The sequence below is a fragment of the Myodes glareolus genome, chromosome 27 (assembly GCF_982192425.1).
Source record: "Myodes glareolus chromosome 27, mMyoGla1.1, whole genome shotgun sequence".
Taxonomy (NCBI): domain Eukaryota; kingdom Metazoa; phylum Chordata; class Mammalia; order Rodentia; family Cricetidae; genus Myodes; species Myodes glareolus.
The window spans coordinates 7,403,774-7,419,916 of NC_142052.1; the positions used below are offsets into that span (position 1 = coordinate 7,403,774).

Below are 16,143 nucleotides of genomic sequence, written 5' to 3' on the forward strand. Positions count from 1 at the left end.
ACCTTGTGGGTCCTTTGGACTCACACGTAGATTAGCTGACTTGGCTGCAGGTGCCATTATCTAACGATACATCTCAAAGGACCTCAAAATTTGCCCTTTTTATTTATGTACTTATTTTGAGACAGAATCTCACTATATACCCCTGGCAGGCCTGAAACTAGCAGTGTAGACCAGGCTTGCCTGAATTGACATGGATCTGCCTGCCTCTGACTCCGTGGTGCTCAGATTAAAGGTATGTGCCACCAGTACCCACCAAACTGTAGGCGAGTAAGTAATAGAATCTCTTTACCTTTGAATGTATAGTCATACGGTCATCAGATTTTTTTAATGCCCCAAAAAGCATGCCATAAAAACAGTTCATCCTGAAACAACTGTATTATGGACTAGAGTATGCAGAATTGTTTATGATGACCTCACCTCCTACCTACGCTTTTTAGTTCCCAGAACTTGTCGTTACGATAGAAGATCATTACTCCTACGGTTGCAACTGGGTTTCAGTTACGGAAAAAAAAAAAAAGAGAGAGAGAGCTTAATAGTCAGGACTTAACCAAGTCATCTGAGTCCGTGGGGTGGAGATGCTGCCACTTCTATGTCTACATCCACGACCTCAAGGAACTCAGAGGCCAAAAAGTGCTAAAAGGAATGGGATCCTCAGCCTGCAAGTGAGCAGGAATTCAATTCTGCCAACTCGAATGACCCCTAAAACCTCAGCAAATAACTCAGGCACCTTGATCTCTCCTTTTGGGATGCTGTGTAGGATAAACAGCTAAACTCACTCAGACTTCACAGAAGCTCAAAGTCTGTTCTTTTAACTGCTAAGCTTGAGTTCATCTGTCGTGGCAGCAACAGGAAACTAACATGGAATGGCAAGCCGCTCTCTTTACGCTTCCCTGCCACTTAATGGACTCCACAAAGCCGAGGACCACTGTGGTGCTTAACCCCTGCAACAGGTAATAACATTCGTTAAGAACTGTCTAAGTTTTCGACCACATAGAGTAAGTTAGAGGATTACAATAACATTATGAACACTATTACTATGGGTTTAACTAGAGTGAATTTCCTGAGAGTAAGGTAATGTGAACTCAAAGTAGGAACGAGAACCAGAAAGCAAACAAATAGTGTCACATACCAGTAAACCAATATGAAGTGTTCAGGACTGCCAGAAGCTTGAACAATTCTGATCTGAAACCACGGGGACTTGTACAAGGCTGGAGACTGTAAGGGGGAAAAATGCGCTGAAGTAAAGATCAGAAAGTGGGGGGAAAGGAAGTGAAAGAAGCTGGAGAAACAGAAGAATGGTCATCTGCTAGTTTAAATCGCTGTGGAGCTAGCTATGTTCCAGGCAGCTAATTAGATGGATCCAAGGGGCACAGAACACCTTCCGGTGCCCGCACTTAGGCTGAAACAGAAGCAGAAAGCAGCGAGAAAGTTTAGAAACTCCTCCCACCAATCCAAGGGCAACTCCGCGCAGGGGATGAGGACAAGTCCGGGAAAATTAAGAAACAAGCAAAACCAACCAACAGATCAAGCACCCCCGACCCGCTAGCTGGGCGTTGTTGCAATGGGGGACCTGAAGGGCGAGACGCCTGCGGACGCCACACCCGCGCCTGACGGGAGCCTCTGAGGCGCTGCCCGACTGCACCCTGCTCGGCTCGGGGCTGCTCCACTACCCCTGGACCGCTCGCCGCCGTGGGAGGGAACGGAGGGAACCTTCTGCTCGCTCACCTTCACCTCCGCCCCTTGCCGGATCCTCCGAGACGTCTGCCTGCCAGCCCTGCTCAGCCCAGAAGCCCCACTAGGACGGAAAGCCGCGAGGGTCCCGCCCTGCGCACGTCGGGGAACGCGATTGGACGGAAAGCCTCGAGGGTCCCACCCCGTGCTGGAAGGCGTGGGCTGCCGAGGCTCGCTGTCCCGCCCCCAGCCCGGCCCCGCCCCCGGCCCCGCCCCCGGCGGTTTTCCAGGCTCGGGTTGCGCTCGCGGGTACCCGCCCCAGCAACGCGAGCAGAAAATCCGATTAGCATTCTGCAGTCCCTGCTAAAGCAGCTTCCTGCTGGATGCTGCGGCACGTTGGCCGCGGTCCAGAGAGATGGCGGCGGCTCCGCCCACGCACGGGCACAATCCCGTGGATGGGTAGGGAAGCCCACGGCTCAGCCTGGTTTTCACCCGACCTCTTCTCTCGCCCAGTCGCCCCTCCCCCTAGCGAGTGCGAGCCTCCTTTGCAGGACCCAAGCGAGGATTTGCACTCGAGTTTTGCAAAGGCATTTATTGTCTACCCTGTGTGCCAGCTAGCGAATAGCAGGCGCACAGATCCGGTTTGGCCTCGTCGCCTTCTTTAATACTGAGATTTGGCCAGTTTCCAGCCATCCCTCTGCCGCAAACTCTTAGAGTCTCCAGGGATGTTCACCCTTCAATCTTAGGGCTGGTCTGGGGTTTTTATCAGCCCAAAATTTAGCATTTTTTTAAATCCAGGCAAATTCTAGAGAAAGACTATGATGTTAATTTAGTTTCACAGGTAAATGCATTTTTCATTTACCTCCTGAAATAAATTGTTTCAATTTTAATCTTATGTACACAGTTTCTTCCACTGTTTGATTTTCGTGGAAGGAAAAAAAATTTTTTTTACACTCCGTGACTTAATTATCCAGCATGATTTAAAAAAATTCTTTTCAATTACTACGTTAAAAGCCGCGACCTGTCTTTCCAAATTCCTTTTGATAGTAAAGACTGTCCTGAACTGAGTTGAGGCTTTATGTCGTTGAAAGATTTACTGTGAACAGTCTTAAGTTTTCTACAGAATTACTAATATGATTCATGCCTGTACAGCTTGTTGGAGGTGTTACATAATCAAGTTGAACCACGTCCATAAACTTGTCAAAGTGACTATGTGAGATAAATCACTTTTTTCCCTCATGGCTGTAAGTGTTACATTCTGGGTAATGTTAAATTTTGCTTACAAGATAGAATTCTTAAACTGATTGAGCATCTCAGAAACCTTCATGGTACTTTTTTTTAGTTAAAAAAAATCGACACCTCTTTAAAAGTTTATGAGTATTGAATGTTTGATGGTGGCAAAGAATTTAGAATGTTTGATGGTGGCAAAGAATTTAGGATCACTCGCCTTCACTCTTTTTGCTTGCTTCGTCGTGGGGATTAAGCCAGGCCTCTATGCGGGTCTCTACCACTCAGCTACATACATCCAGCACTGCTTCACGTGTGTCTTCTTCCTGGTCTCGTTAGAAACAACGCATTTCTACAAAGACTGTTGCTTCTCAGAGGAGAGACAGTTGTGGGACTGAAGATAATGAGTGAAACATGGAGTATGTAGGAAAAGTGATAATTTATTAGAATCAGAAGAGTCTTTAAAGCACGTTCTTCCAAATGTATAATAAATATTTGAACGTCAAATTTCAGAGTATGTAACATTCAGATCAGACTTGAAAGAGCTTGCATTTCTTCGCACACGATGGACAGATCCTGACTGGTGAGGAAGATGCTCCAAGCATTTGGAGCATGGTTTATAGCAACAAGTTGTTTGAAGACCTAAAACTGATTACTAGTGGTAATTATGACTTCTTAAAGTTTCTATAAAAGCCATGTACTTGTAGCACTATGCAGCTCTTTCTCAATAAACCACACATTTAAAAGATCTTTATAGGCAAGTCTGGATACAGCTGGCCTCGAAAATTATAAGAATATTCAAAATTCTCATTTACCCCAAATGAGCAATTTGAATAAATACTTACTGAAATGAGAAGTATCAGCTCAGGACTCCCAGTGCCAAGTCCTTAGCAAAAAGGAGATTTATTTGCCCCAGAGAGACTAAGGGCAGAGAGTAAGAAACGAACACAGGAGGATATAGGGAACAAGGCAGGATGGGAAGAGAACAAGGAAAACGCGGCAAGGGTATTTGCCCTAGAGGGACAAAGGACTGTCTGGGTAGAGAGGAGACAGACGTGGCATATCGAAAAACGGTGGTTTAAAAGGTACAGAGGAATGATGAGGTGTTTGATTTTAATTAGGCATGCTTACTAGGTGAGCCAAAGGGGGCTTTTGATTGCTGGACTTCAATACTTTGAAAGCTGGCCCTTGGTAGGCAGCCTTGGGAGGAGGAAGTGGCCAAATAAGGGACTAGATCTCGGGGGCTCGCTAGGAATGTGATCTAATGGATGAGTCGGGGAGAGGGGCAAGGTCTGCCAGAGCCATACTCATGATGCTCACCCTGTCCAGAGTTCCTTCGCTTATATTTTCTTATTTTTAATGAGAGGAGGTTGCATAGGCGTGGTTATTTTGAGAAACGGCCAATAGCAAACTAAAGTATGCTAGATACAGATAGATGATTAAAAGTTAACTGTGCTGTCTCACTGGGCCCTCCAAAAATAAAAAAAGACCCTCTGTTCCAAGAGCTCTTGCACACTGTTTCACATATGGGCTCACTTTAGCACCAGTGATAGTTTTGATTGTCATTAATGATAATGATTCATATGAAAGTCTGCCTCCCCAAATCCTGGGGGAAATGTTGACCTAACGATGACCTTTTCATATCTCAGACAAGTTCCTTATGGCTAAACAGAGAATTTCATTTTTACAGCTGAATGGAGGTGTAATTTACAAACCAAAAAAATCACCCCTTTAAAGCATATAAATAAATATTTGACTATATTTACAACTACGTAGTCTGTATTAATTTGCCCTCTGTTCCTGTGATTAAAACACTGACCAATTCTGTTAGATCAAGATCCATGGAAGTAAATAAACCCATGGCAATAAAACAGACCGAGCTCTACAGAAGCCAACTGTCCTTTGTTCAGAAGTCTCTCCTGTTCTGTCCCCTGCAGTCTCCAAGTTGCAAACACGGAAGGAGGTTTTGTTTATCTTATCAGGTGCTTGCAGATCCTTGCCTGCTGAAGCTGTTAGACCACTTTCTTGTCGAGAGTTTCTCAACTCACCTGAGGTTTCCTTAGCTCATTGTAAACCAAGTTGAGGAGAAGGGGCTTATTTGGCTCGCACTTCCACATCACAGTTTATGAATGTGAATGCCAAGGCCCCAACTGAAGCAGAACCCATGGAAGAACGCTGTTGCTTACTGGCTTGCTTCCCACGGCTTGCTCAGCTTGCTTTCCTAGCTCAGGACTACCTGCCCAGAAAGACACATCACATCAGTCAGGAAAAGGGCCCGCAGACACGTCCACATGCCAATCTGGTGGCGGCAGTTCCCCAAGGGACGATCCTTTCTCCCAGGTGACTCTAGTTTGTGTCAAGCTGGGAAAACTAGCCCGCACACAGTCATAACGTGATTTTCAGAGCATTTTGTCATTCCCCCAAAGAAAGTAGCTGTTGCTCGGTATCCAGCCCTCCCCACAACTTTCCCAGCCCTGTGTAACCAGTCTGTACTCTCTGTCACTGTGGATTTACCTGATCCCGGCACTCGGTATGAATCAGACATTATTTGACCTTTTGGAACTGGTCAAATCGCATTACATTGTTCAGATGCATCTGTGTTTTAGTTTATAACAGCATTTCTTTATTTTAACGGGTCAAATAATATTATATTGTATGAATGAATATACCATATTTTGTCTACCCACTCATCAGGCGAAAGTTACCTTTCTTTGATTTTCTGTGTATGTGTTTATGTTTGGGTGTGTTCATGTGTGTGCAGGTGCAAGTGTCAGAGAAGAACCTTGGAGTGTTCTTTGGGTGCCATCTACCCTTTTCTCTTCTATTTAGATAGACTCTCTTACTGTCCTGGAACTCTCCATGCAGGCGACTCTAGCAAGTCCCCGTGATCTTCCTGTCTCCGCTTGCTTTTCCAGTCCCAGGTTACAAGTGTGCACCACTATCTCTCTCTCTCTCTCTCTCTCTCTCTCTCTCTCTCTCTCTCTCTCTTTAAACTTGAGACATAAATGTTAAAGTCTATTTGTGGACTCTCGGTTGTATTTGCTTCAGCTTCATGCCTGTCCTTATTCAGCACAATTTGTCTGAGACCTCCAATTTTTTTTCTCTACAAAGCTGTTTTGCTGTTTCAAGATCCCTTACTTTTCCAAGACATATCATTTTACAATTTTACAGTATAGCTAGCGACTCCAGAATACAATATTGATTTTTCATTTAGTAATAAATATTGGCTTTCTTGTGTGTATCATGCTTCTGGGACACTAGATTAATCTGCTCGTGAACCGGAAGCACCTTTGCTTGCATTCTTACCCAGCTACATCTTCATTTACACAATTTGTATGTAAAGCTTTGTACGAATATTTATTAATAACCTCAAGCTGATACTCCATATGTTATATAATATTCAAGCTTGTGGTATCCAAGAACTACCCCACAACAATAGAACACTAACACAGATATTTCTTCTTCTCAGATTTTGTAGTATAAATTGTTTTAGTCCTCATATTGCTGCATGTTTGATACTATACTTTGTCTATTAAAAATGCATGTCCATTTTCTCTTAAATATAGTAAGGCTAATAAATTATTTAAAAAACTTTTGGTTCCTTAAACATTATTGCTTCTTTGTGTTCTAACCTTACATTATCAGAAAGTAATCCTAAACCAAAAAGAGACCCTGAGAAGGCCTTATACAGAGGAGAAAGTATCATATTTGTCTTGACTTATTTTCTGTTGCTGTAACTGAGAACTTCAGGCTGAGTAATTTATGAAGAATAACTTATCCCTTACACTTCTGGAGTCTTCTGCAGAGAGTCTTTCTGCTGTTGGGGACTTTGCAGAGACTCGAGACAGTGCAAGACATCCCAAAGAAAAGGCCGAACAGCATAGCAGAAAGAGCTTCCCTTGAAACCGCTCCCTGGAGACTTCCCTAGCTCATTCATCTATGACATGCCATGAACAAAAGAACTAGGTTTGCCTTTGCCACAGGTGAAATTTGAGGGACACATTCGGGTCATAGAAATATTATTCTTTCATGCACCTTAAACGACTTATACCTTCTCTAAGTCATTATTTTTCATAATTGCCTTTAAAGTAACTAAAATTGTACAGTTTTTAATTACCCAGTGCTTTTCTAAAACTTTGTAGTAAGGATTCTTACATCAGTCACAAGATGTCACCTCTAAAGTAGCTTTCTTTTTATAAAATGTTTTTAAATAATTTATTTTATTTTATGTGTGTGAGTGTTTTGTATGTGCATGTATGTATTTGAACCATGTTTTTCTGGTGCCCACACAGGTCAGAAGAGGAATCCTTTGAGACTGGAGTTACAGATTGCTGCGAACCATCATATAGGTGCTGGAAACTGAGTCAGGGTTCTCGGCATGATCACGTAACCACTGAGCCGTCTCTCCAGCCTCCAGTTATGCAACTTTAAAACAATGTAAAGGGCTGGCTAGATGGCTCAGTGGGTGAAGAGATGTTCTTGATGCCAAGACTGAGATAACAGAAGGAAAGAAATGCTGTGTGACAGACTTCCTTAGGAGATGCGACAGACACACATATTCACTACAGATATGTAGACCACAACAGACCAAAGTACAAACACTATCACAGTCCAACTTAACTTCATGAATCCTCTTTTGAATGAGGGGAGAGGCAGATTCAGCAGGCAAGGGACACAGAGCATGATTAATGGAATTAGAGCTGAAGGCCCTACCATTCCCGTTATCAGGGTGGTAATTCATGATGAGCCGCTAAAAGGGGATTCGAACCAGCCCTGTGTAGCTGATTGGGTTTGTAACCTTTGTCTTAATCTCTTCCTGACTAAGCTCACTCCTGTGTAGAAGCGGTACCGTTCTCCCTGGGCTATACAAAGTCCTCCTTGTTGCAGGAAGGGAAAGTCTAATCCTGTCCTGTTTTGTAGAGCTACCTCTGCCAAAGAACTGAGAAAGGAAGTTAGATGGCTCTTGGATTTTTCTAGGTAGCCCAGTCCTGGCCGATCTGACTCCCCAGAGCCTGGGAATTTAGCTCTCCCTTAGTGAGGACTTTGGTCCATACACTAGCTGCTCCTGCCATCCTGAGACTTTACTAGTAAGGGGACTTGAATGGGTACAGCCCAATGAGGACCCTAAGAGAGAGACATACATAGACCTAATCTACATGGGAAGTAGAAAAAGACAAGATCTCCTGAGTAAATTGGGAGCATGGGGTCCTTCAGGGAGGGTTGAGGGGGAGGAAGAGGCAGGGAGGGGAGCAGAGAAAAATGTAGAGCTCAATAAAAATAAATAAAATTTTAAAAAAATTAAACCTAACTGAATACTGAACCCTATTCAAGATGGGGGCTAGGTTTTAGGCCCTACAACCCCACAACGAGGAAGGAAAATGATCCAAACTCCAGTTCCTAGCCAGACCAACCAAGAAAGCTCCGGAGTCCTTCTCATTCTAGAATCTGCATACAACCTTTGAAAGTCTTCCTCTCTAAGCCTTGCAGAGGACTGTTGACTGCGTCTTGACCCCAGACCTCCCCCTATTGGGATAGGTTATACAGCAAAGATGGGGTTGAGACACATCATGTAAGAAATTAGTCTATCACTCAAGATAGCCATAGTCAGCTCTCAAAACGACCCTTGGTGGCACAGAGGGTCAAGGGACTTGCTTCACATGGAGCACTCCTGGTACCAGAGACGCTGTAACAGAACCCTTAAACTGCAGCCCCAGGGTACAGGAAATTCCATACTCCCTTGGAACTGCCCAAAGGCTCTTGGTTTGTGTGCTCCTCAGGGCGTACTCCCTATATAAACCCTGTATTGTGCCACAATCTGCCCAGTTCTGCTTCTTGGTCAAGCTCCTTCCCCAAGGGTACTTAATCTGGAGAAGGGAATGATTTTCTTTGCTTTATGTTTAAAAACCTCTTGTGAGTGAGTACACGTGATAATTGTCTTTTTGGGTCTGGGTTACCACACCAAAATAATGTTTTCTAGCTCCATTGTTTAGCCTGAAAAATTCAAGATGTCATTTTTTTTTCTGCTGTGTAGTACTCCATTGTGTAAGTGTACCACATTTTTCTTATCCATTCTTCGGTCGAGGGGCATTTAGGTTGTTTGCAGGTTCTGTCTATGAAAAACAATGCTGCTATGAACATAGTTGAGCACATGTCCTTGTGGCACGATTGAGCATCCTTTGGGTATATACCCAAAAGTGGTATTGCTGGATATTGAGGAAGGTTGTTTCCTAATTTTCTGAGAAATCGTCACACTGATATCTAAAGGGGTTGTACCAGCTTGCATTCCCACCAGCACTGCAGGAGTGTTCCCTTTACCCCACAATTTCTCCAGCGTAAGTTGTCATCAGTGTTTTTGGTGGTCGATGGGTTTTGAGATTCATTTCACCTGTGGAGGAAATTTTTGAATGGTGAAAAGTCTCCCCCAATCTTTCCAGCCCCGGATGTACATCTGAGATGGCTAGAAGCCTGTCCGAACACGGCTGTACCACACGTAACCACCGCAGCCTTTGGCGCAGGCCCCCAGTTCCCCAGTCTTGCTTCAGGGCTGTGGCTTCATCATTCTCCGGCAGGGCTGGGACCTCGGCCTCCACTCCCCACTAGCTAGCTCCAAAGCCCCACGACTTGCCTGGCCCTGGCTCTAAGACAGTTGGGGAAGTCGTCCTTTGCACCAGCTTGACCATGGCTGCCCTCCGAGGACAGGCACCATGGACTGGACTGGAAGGGGCTACAGACTGAGGCTGGCCAATCAGAAGACAGCAGATTTTGCAACCCCCACCCCCACTTAAGACTTGCCCGGGTTTGACTGAACTTGCCCTGACAAGTCCAAAGGTGCCACAGCCAAACAAATTTAGTTGCTGCTTGCTTAATCAATCAGGTTTGTCCGAGATGACCTAACTGTTCCTGGATTTACCCTGTGTATAAAAGGAGCCAGCAAGCTTCTCTTGCCAGTTAGTTATGTGACTGACCCCACCATGCTGGTAGTTTTTGAGAAATAAATTTTCTTGTTTTTGCATGCATGAGCGGTGCCCTTTGTGGGGTGATTTGTAGCCTTTATCACGTCCGAAGTCCCTGTGTCCTCCCCACTGCCCAGGCAGTGGGTAAACCATTATACACAGTCATTTGTATCAGATTTAACTCCACCACCTGTCAGCCAGATTGGTGTTTCTCCCTCCTAATGAGAAGGTCTTTATCTCTATCTTCTCCTTTACTCATGGCCCATGTGTCTTACATCCCCAGGAGGAGCGGTAATAATCCTCAGATCTCCAGCAATTTGGTTTTCCTTCTGGGCAGGCATGGAATGAATATTTAACCAGGTTGGTCTCCAGAGTATGGGGCTCACAGCTGTAATTGTGATAACCATGCATATACCCGTAAGCCCCCGAGACTAGGAGGAGCCTTCCAACCTAGTAAAACACAGAGATCCTTGTGGAATGTGGAGGGCCCCATATGTGGTAACCATGGCTACCACAGTTTCATCCATAGTGATTGATAGGACCCATAATACCGAAACTGGAATATGTGGGTTGTTGGTACTTTAATGAATATTTAACCACGTTAGTCTCCAGAGGACAGTGCCCACAGCTGTAATTGTGATAACCATGCATATACCCGTAAGCCCCCGAGACTAGGAGGAGCCTTCCAACCTAGTAAAACACAAGAGATCCTTGTGGAATGTGGAGGGCCTATATGTGGTAACCATGGCTACCATAGTTTCATCCATAGTGATTGATAGGACCCATAATACCGAAACTGGAATATGCGGGTTGTTGGTACTTTATCAGTCCATCAGCGAGAATAGGAAAGTCAGGGAGAAGTGAGTCTCCGCTTTAGTGGGTCCTGGGCATGGGGAAATAGAGTCTATCTTTTGTCTTCCCCCACTTTGGGTTGTCTGTCTGGGACGGGCCTTTTAGGTGGGAGTGGTACACCCAGGATTTGATTCCACCTACTTTCACTGCTAACGGGGTGGTCAGGAGAACGGTGTGGGGTCCCTTCCAGCGAGGCCACAGAGATTCCTTTTGGTGACGTTTGACCCAAACAAGATCTTCTGGTTTGTATCTGTGAGGTTTAGGGGTTCATATATGTCCTAGAGGAGAGGGAACAACCCATTTTGGGTATGCTGCAGGGCCTGCACAGACATAAGCAAAGAAAGATTAGGAATTTCGGCTAAAACCTCAGATCTGATCTTAGGCAGAGAGAAGGAGACCTACCACACATACTCTCATGTGGGATCAGTCCTTGCTTATAGGGGGTATTCCTAACTCTAAGGAGGGCCAAAGGGAGGAGGGCCATTCAGTACTCGCCAGTCTCAAGGGTTAAGTTAGTCAAGGTCTCTCTTAGAGTCTGATTCATCCTGTCTGTCTGTCCTGAACTCGGGATGGTATGCACAATGAAGTTTCCCATTAATCCTCCAAGCCTAGATAGTCCCTGGATCACTTGAGATACAAAACTCGTCCATTGTCTGCGCTAGTGCAGTGGGGACTCCCAACTTCGGGATGATCTCTAGCAGCTTCTTTGCCACTCTGGGCTCTGTCTCTCCTTTTGTTGTAAAGGCTTCTTTCTGTCCCACCCCAGAAGATGTCCACCATACTAGTAGCACCCGAGCCTCACCTCAGTGAAGTCTATTTCCAAAACGATTCCTGGCACCTGACCCTCTCTCCTGTTTTCTGGGCTCCTGATGACAGCATAATCCACAGTTGGTGGCCTGGCAGGAACTGGAAATAAGGTCTTGAAGCATACGATTTAGGAAAGGGATGAGGTAACTTTTACACAACAAAGTGAATAATGTTGTTTTACCAGGATGGGGGCACTCATAAAGCTGTTTGATTATCGTCCTTCCCAGGGCCCAGGGAAGAACTATATGTCCATCCACAGAGTACCACCATCCCTGTTTAATTGACCCACTAAGCATCCCAAGTTGAATAAATGGGTGTCTCTGGGAGGCTGTGTTGCAAAAGGAGTGGCGGGATGCATTCCCGCCAGAATCCCGGCTCCCCGGCTAGCTTACCCACCCCCACCCCCAAAATAATTACACGGAAACTGTATTCTTTTAAACACTGCCTGGCCCGTTAGCCTCTTCTCGGCTAACTCTCACATCTTAATTAACCCATTTCTAATAATCTGTATATCACCATGAAGTCGTGGCTTACTGGGAGGATTCTAACCCACGTCCATCTTGGGCAGGAGAAGCATGGTGTCTGCCTGACTCTGCTTCTTTCTCCCAGCATTCTGTTCTGTCTACTCCACCCACTTATGTTCTGACCTATCAGGCCAAGCAGTTTCTTTATTAATTAACCAATGAAAGCAACACATAGAAAGAAGACCCACCTACATCAAGGCTGGGTGCTGGTAGCAGGAACATTGCCAGTGTCAGAGGTCCCTGAGCTGCTTCCCTCACTGCTTGGTTTGCTGTGTGGTTTCTGAGAGCCTCACTCAGTTGGTGCCTCCCCCCACTGATGTCCAGGGCAGTGCATTACTGAGACCTGCCTTGGGACACAATGGGCTTCCAGGAGACCAGGAACCTCTTGTTTGTTTTTGATCACTTCAGTGGTAAGGCCTCCTTCCCTTTAAATAGCTCCATGCACTTGGAGCGTGGTAAAAGCATATAGTAAAAATATTGATATTTTTTCCTGTACCCAACCTTAGGGCTGTGGTAAATGCCACAATTCAGTCTTTGGGGCAGAGGTGCCTGGCAGAAGGGCTTCTACCCATAGTGTTTCCTTCAGGGTGCACACCGCAGCCCCTGGCCCCCTTTTATAAAACTGCTGCCATCGGTATACATTTCCAGATCCAGGAGGCCAATCAGACATCAATCAGGTCAGGTCTTATGTTCTGGGAGCTTAATATTATGTCCATACAGCTATGAAGGAGTTCTCCCTCCCTCCTGGGCACCCTGGAGGCCAGGTTAAGTATGAATGGTTGGGTAAAGGTTTGTTTAGCAGACAGGGTCAGTGGAACATTTGTTACCCATCTTTCTGGAACTGGGAGTGGGGGAGCTCCTTAAGAGGCTCTTCACTGCATGTGGAACTATGGTGATCAGGTTCTGTCCCACAGTTAAGTTGTCTGAGTCCTTAACAGGCAGGGCCACTGCTGCCGTAATTCTCAAGCAGGCTGGCCATCCAGCCTTTACAGGATCCAATTTTGTAGATAAACATGCTATCAGGCAATGCCATGACCCAAGTTTTTGAGTGAGCACCTCCTGATTTTTCGTCCACAAAGAGATAAAAAGGCTTAGTTATGTCTGGCAGTGCTAGGACCTGCACCAAGATCAAGGCCTGTTTGATGTCTATGAAAGCTTTAGCCTCAACCTCAGTCCAAGGCAGTTTACCCTCTGGGCCTTTGGCAGCCTCACAGAGCATCTTGGCCATTTCAGCAAACCTGGAGATCCATAGCCGGTAGTATCCCACACCTGCCAGGAATTATTGCACTTCTCTCTTGGTGAGGGGGGTCGGGATCTCCAAAATGGCTTGTCTGTGGGAAGTGAACCCCCCCTCCCCATATCCCAGACAAGCCCCCAAATGTTAGGGTCCAAGAGTCCGGGAATAATACACCACAAGAGACTGTTTTCAAGCAAGCCAAAAATTTATGTAGGAAAAGTGATATATCAGGGAGGCAGCATGTTTCAGACTCCAGACCACGTCACTTACGTAACCCAGAAAAGTCTTTCAAGCAATATAAAAATTACATTGTAGCTACATTCTATTTTTCAAGGGAATGGATACAAGAAAACAGCATGTTTGCCATGTCCCTTACATGATTAAACATTTTACATATTACAGGTGAAAACAAGTTGTCCCAAGAATACACATATATTCATGTCCAAGCAGCCTGTTATAGATAAACAGAGTGTGATCAAGCAAGGTATTTTTCTCAGCCAGTTCTTTGGCTGGCAGGCTGAACCAGTCATTTTATTATTTATCTCAAAAGATAATCTCATCAGAAATCTTAGAAGAATCATCATCTCTACTTTAAATCTTTGGGGTACATGCCCACCCATCAACAAATTTTTCTTAATCAGGAGGTTGAGGGTAGAAATGGGTAGAATTAATCATCACCCTTGGTCACCAGCTCATCCTAGCAAGAAAGGCTCATCAGCTCATAATAATTGCACTGCTTTGGTTTTTGCTCCTTGACCTTAATGACAACCATAAACCTTTCTAAAACTTCAGATTATCTTCTTGAGTTTTTCACCTCAATGCTATTTGGCAAAAACAACTGAGTTTAACCTTGTTATTTTCAAAGCTTTATTTCAGATATGATGCACTGCAAACCCTGTGAACACATCTAACATTAAGACCAAAAGAGCTTAAACTAGTTGGACTACTGAAACTCGGTTGTTTTTCTCAATCATTAACCTAAGCCATAGTCTATATGGTTTCTCAGTAGAAACTCATGTGGCAGGGCAGTGGTGGCGCAGGCCTTTAATCCCAGAACTCAACGACACAGAGGCAGGCGGATCTCTGTGACTTCGAGGTCGGTCTGGTCTACAAAGCAAGTTCCAGGACAGCCAGGGCTGTTGCACAGAGCCTGTCTTAAAACAAACAAAAAAAACAAACTAAAAAAAAAAAAAGAATAAAAAGAAACTCGTTTGTTTTAGCTGTGTGACACTTCCTTATTTTGTTTTTTATCCTCTGCAGCCTCCACTTTATCAGAACCAGGAGCAACACTTTATCCTACCTTTACCTACGTTAGTTTTCCCTCTATCATAATTCCTTATTATACTTATTAAAAACACTCCATCATCAAAATCCTATTTAAACTAGCACTATGACTGTAGAAAACCGTTGCTTTAGTTAAACCGTACATCTTCGGGGGAAATCATCTTCACAATAATCCACACATAAAAATGCCCAGTAGAACAGAATATTTTCAAGATGTGATTAGACTGCATTAAGGGCAGTGGAGATCTCCCTGTGCCCATTTGTACTGTGCCAGATATCAGAGAAAAATGGCAGTGGTGAACACGGAAAGACGCAGCAGTAGCGAGAGCCACTGTGTGGCTGAGGCTCTCAGGCCTTGCTGGTCCGAGGTTTACTCACCAGAGTTTTGTTTTCTGGTGGGCTGATCCCCTGAGGTCGTTTGCCATCTGCTGCTTGTCTGACATGGCCGTGGGCACTGTTGCCAACCAGAATCTAACAGTAACAGTGTAATAAAAATATCTTGCTTGTTGTTTTTTCAAGACAAGGTTTCTCTCTGTAACAGTCCTGGCTGTCCTGGAACTGGCTCTGTAGACCAGACTGACCTTGAACTTACAGAGATCCGCCTGCCTCTGCCTCCTAGGTGCTGGTATTAATGCTTTGTGCACTACCACCCGGCAATAAAAATGTTTTTAAGCAATGCAAAACGCAAATATTTAAAATTTTCCTTTAGCAAGTATCCAGATGCTTGATGTTATTTATGATTTGAATGCTGCCTTGGCTAAAATATAGAAAACCATTTCTGCAGAGCCTTAGAGCTGTATTGCTTATTAGAGCTTCTTTTTCTTGACAGTGTCTTTGTTACAGGGCAGAGGTGCACAGGCATGGTGTGATGTTTGTCCTGACACCATAACCTCAGAGTCTGTTCCACACGTGTGGACTCCACTCTTGTTTTCCCTTGGTCTACCATGTAAAGTTCATCTACGATGTATTGCTCTATCATGTGAGGGGCTTGAAATAGACGCTGTATACAAGTGAAATATAATTTTATTGAGGCTGATGAAGCCCTAAACCTCATTTATAAAGATTTCCTGTCAGGTTACTACTTACATTTTCTTCAACATAGTTTTTTAGTGATTATTTGGGAATTTCACATAAAACCCACCAATCACACTCACTTCCCGGTCCTCCCAGGTCTGTCTTCCTACCCTTGTGACCTCTCCACTAAAAGTTCAATTCGTGTTGCCCATATACTTACTGGAGCATGGCCACACTCCCAGTGACCAGCTGCTTAAAGAAAACTGAGTTGTGTTCCTCCCACCAGAAGCCATCAGTGTGGAGAGGTGCACTTCTGCATCCTGTCACAATGTTCAAGCATTCTCTCCAGTGACTTCCTGCCAAGGCTGTTTTTTTTTTTTCTTTTGGGGTGGCAGAGGTCATCACAGAGGTCTTCTGTGTCTCTCATTCCTAGCTGTGAATCTGAAGTCATCAGTACCACTGCAAAAGCTACTTGTCCTTTACAGTCAGGGGACCACAGATCATAGACTTCCACATGGTTTCTGGCTACAGCCCAGACCACAGACATCCACATGGCCTCTGGAGTCGGCCTATG

General features: G+C 44.8%; 1 protein-coding gene across 3 annotated transcripts in view; it reads right to left on the minus strand.

Annotated features, from left to right (window-relative positions):
* Crot (carnitine O-octanoyltransferase) overlaps positions 1-1,852 on the minus strand; it is a 37,444-nt gene extending 35,592 nt beyond the window's left edge. The window contains exons 1-3 of one of the 3 annotated variants that reach the window (XM_087902382.1): positions 1,726-1,852; positions 1,130-1,215; positions 777-941 (exon numbers count right to left, since the gene is read on the minus strand). The gene's annotated coding sequence lies outside the window, so the exon portion shown is untranslated. The remainder of the gene's footprint in view (positions 1-776; positions 942-1,129; positions 1,216-1,725) is intronic. The other 2 variants (XM_087902381.1, XM_087902383.1) reach the window with 2 other exon arrangements.
* Positions 1,853-16,143: the final 14,291 nt, after the last annotated feature.